This window comes from Mauremys mutica, chromosome 14, assembly GCF_020497125.1.
Source record: "Mauremys mutica isolate MM-2020 ecotype Southern chromosome 14, ASM2049712v1, whole genome shotgun sequence".
Lineage (NCBI taxonomy): Eukaryota > Metazoa > Chordata > Testudines > Geoemydidae > Mauremys > Mauremys mutica.
Window position 1 is genome coordinate 10,270,357 of NC_059085.1, and position 3,271 is coordinate 10,273,627.

Below are 3,271 nucleotides of genomic sequence, written 5' to 3' on the forward strand. Positions count from 1 at the left end.
TGTCGGAATGACCTGCAGCTGGGAAAGCTGGCAAAGTCCTGACTAGGGACTGGATGGGGGAGGTCAGCCAGGATCACATGACTGCAGGTGCTTGGAGAGACCCTCTATGGAGGTGCGAGAGGGAGGTTGAGTCAGGTGCTTATCCTAGGGGCGAGGTAGGTTAGAATCCATGTCCAAATCCCACTGCCCATTTTGTCCTACCGTGCTCAGATAATGTTCCCTGCCTGTTCCCATAAATGGTTCACAGGCAGGCTGTCTATCTACCCCATTCTTTCTCCTAGTTTGTTTCTGTATCACCAATTTACCCCATTGTCTTCCTGCCCAGATTTTCCTTTCCATACAGCCAATGGGAAAGTTTATAAACAAGGAAACTATTTGCAGCAGGACCCCTGTGGAGAGTTGGCATGGATGTGACCTGAGTGAGCATCGTATGAGTGCAAGGCAGCAATAAAAAACCCACCAACATCCCCAGTAGCTGGTAGACCAATAGACTACCCTGAACATGAGAAGTAGGGGCATGGTCCTGTGGGCTCCAGTTATACCACCAACCTTCTTCAGAGGCTGCTGGTGGAGGGAGAAGGTCTAGGGCCTATGTCAGACCCCACTAGACACCTACTGCTGGTAAGCAAAAGCTGTGGCTAAAGAGCTAGCAGACGTGGTAACTAGCAGAGTGGCAGGGAGCTGTACATAAAGACAGCATCAGATCAGTGTCTGGCCAAGTCACTCCATGGAAAAGAACGATGATGACTTTGGGGAAGCTTGTGTGGGACCTCATGAGGAAATAGGACCAATAAGTAGGTGGGGTGGTGGTGGTGTGTGATGATGAATGATTAAATACTACTCGCCAGTCCTGTTTTAAAAGAATTGACTCCATTCTCTTGGCTTTCCTGTGCCACACTCTTCCCCCATGCCCTCCACTCCCCCCAAAAATAAATCCTGTTGGTGGGTCGAAGTCCTCCCTGGCCCACCAGGCAGTCACTGGTGATGTCTTGGGAATTTTTCCACACATAAAAACTCCTGCGGAAAACTGTTTTTGTTCTTTCTCTTTGACACATTATTTAAGTGGACACTCTGACAAAAAAGGAAACTTTTTTCAAACAAGCAATGTTCTGTTATGAAATGTCCTTGATGGGGAAATGGGAGTGAGCTTTGAAATGCTGCAAGCTGAGGAGCTTGCAGTAGCTATGGCTGTTTTAACAGGGGATGGCTTTAATTATGTCAATGATTAATAAGATCAGTACAGTATCCCTTGTGCTGTTGCATTTTAACTGCTTTTATGCTGTTTGTCAATTTTTTAATTGTGATTGTCCAGCACAGTTTAGTACTAAAAATGCAAACTAAAATTGGGGATTTTTCTCACTTGTGAGATAAAAACACTGGTTTGCTATTAAAATGCTCAGCAATGAAATAGTTAATGTAGACATTCTCAATTTGGGACAGAATTAACACTTCTGTTAAGATGCACTGAGCAGTTCACATCTCTGAGCTGTTTCTGCCTGTCAGCAGGCTCAGGATGACAGCTCTGCAGTAGGAAGGGCTTCTTTACAATAGCTGGAGACCCTGCTGGGAAGAGAAGTGACCCACTGAGCTGCCTTAAGGAGTCTTCAGTGGCTGGTCAAGCTGTGATCTCGGCTGCCCGGCCCTTGCACGTGAGAACTTCCCTGGAGAGAACAGAAGCACTTGTGGCACCTTGGAGACTGGTGAGCGATTTCAAGGAAGTTTCAGTTTGGGGAGAACCAAAGCAGAAACTTCCAGCTTCCAGCCTTCCCTCAGGGAAGGGCCTTGTCAATTCTTGTGAGCCCCTCCCCCACCTATCCCCACTATAGTGATCTCAGCTGTACGGGTGCTGTGTCAGGGCCCCTCAACCAGAGTTCACTTCCCTCCACTGCAGCTTCAGCCAAGATCCCCCTCAATGCTGCCTCTTGCTGGGAAGTCTCCTCCGTGCCCCCTCTTTGCAAAGCCCTCTGTGGAGAGGGTGACAGGACCCCTGAGCGGAGTTCTTGCCTCCAGGTAGGAGCCTTGTTCCCCTCAGTCTTGCTCTCTCCGTTCAGTGACATTATCTGACCAACTTGGGGCTCGTGTACAGTCCTGCTGAGGACCCAAAAGGTCATGGAGGGTTTCAGGTAGAAAGCTTGGGCAGTGAGTTCTCCAGCTGTACTTGCCCTGTCTGCTGCTCTTTCCCCTCTTCACCAATGGATGGTGGCAATGAGCCATGTAACATCTGTGGTTCAGGCTGCCAGGCTCACACATTGCCTGGGCTGTGAGTTCTACTACCAGTTCCAGTACCATGGTGACTGACACTCGTAAAAACACAGACAAGGTGGGTGAAGCAGGTAATCTCTTACTGAACCAGGTTTCCTGCTTTCAGGCGCCACAGAGCTCCTCAGGTCACAAGAAGCTCAAAAGCTTGTCTCTTCCACCATCAGAACTTGGTTCAGTAAAAGAGATTACCTCACGCATCTTCTGTGCCTCCTCCTGGGACCAACACAGCTACAACTCTCCTGAACTGGGCAAGTTAGATTCTGTTACAGTGGCTGGATTGGTGCATAGAGGCCTGAAAGAAAATTGTACAGGGACTTTGGGGCTAGACCTGGTCAGAAAATATTAAATATTTTCCACAAACTTTTAAAGGAATAAATGACTGTTTCTGTGAATTCTTTGGGTTTTTATTTAAAGTCCCTAAACTTTTCAGTTTTCAAAAACTGAATTTTTTGGCTCTCCTGCAAATCATTTTAAATGCAACACCTCACTAACATTGTTTACAAAATTACTTTCATTGGAAAAATTTTTGAACAAAGTTTGACCAGCTCCACTGGAGATCAGGGTTCTCTCTTGCCTCATTTGAGCACTGGACCACTTGCAGCTTGGTGCTTGGTCTATTGTGAGGTCACTGGACCAATCCACCAAGATATTTAGTCTCAATTCCTAGGGATTTCCACAGGAGTTTGGGGCCTAAATACCTCTTGAGGATACAGACTGTCCCACTCTGATTCTTCAGACCTCCAAAGTGCTCTGCCAAAACCAGGGTAAAAAAAATCTGCTATTTCAAGAGTGAAATACAAGCAAGAAAAAACCTTGTCCCCCAGGTCACAAAACCCTATTCTTTCTCTGTTTCAAGTGAGCTCACAATGCCCCAGCGATGTAGGACAGTGCAGTTAATCCTAGGTAACAGGCTGGGAAATGGACAGTGTTAAGGCTGATGGGAGAAAAGGACCTTGTATCTCCAGTAACTTATCAGTATCTTAAAATGCAGGAGCCTGGTTCCAGTGTC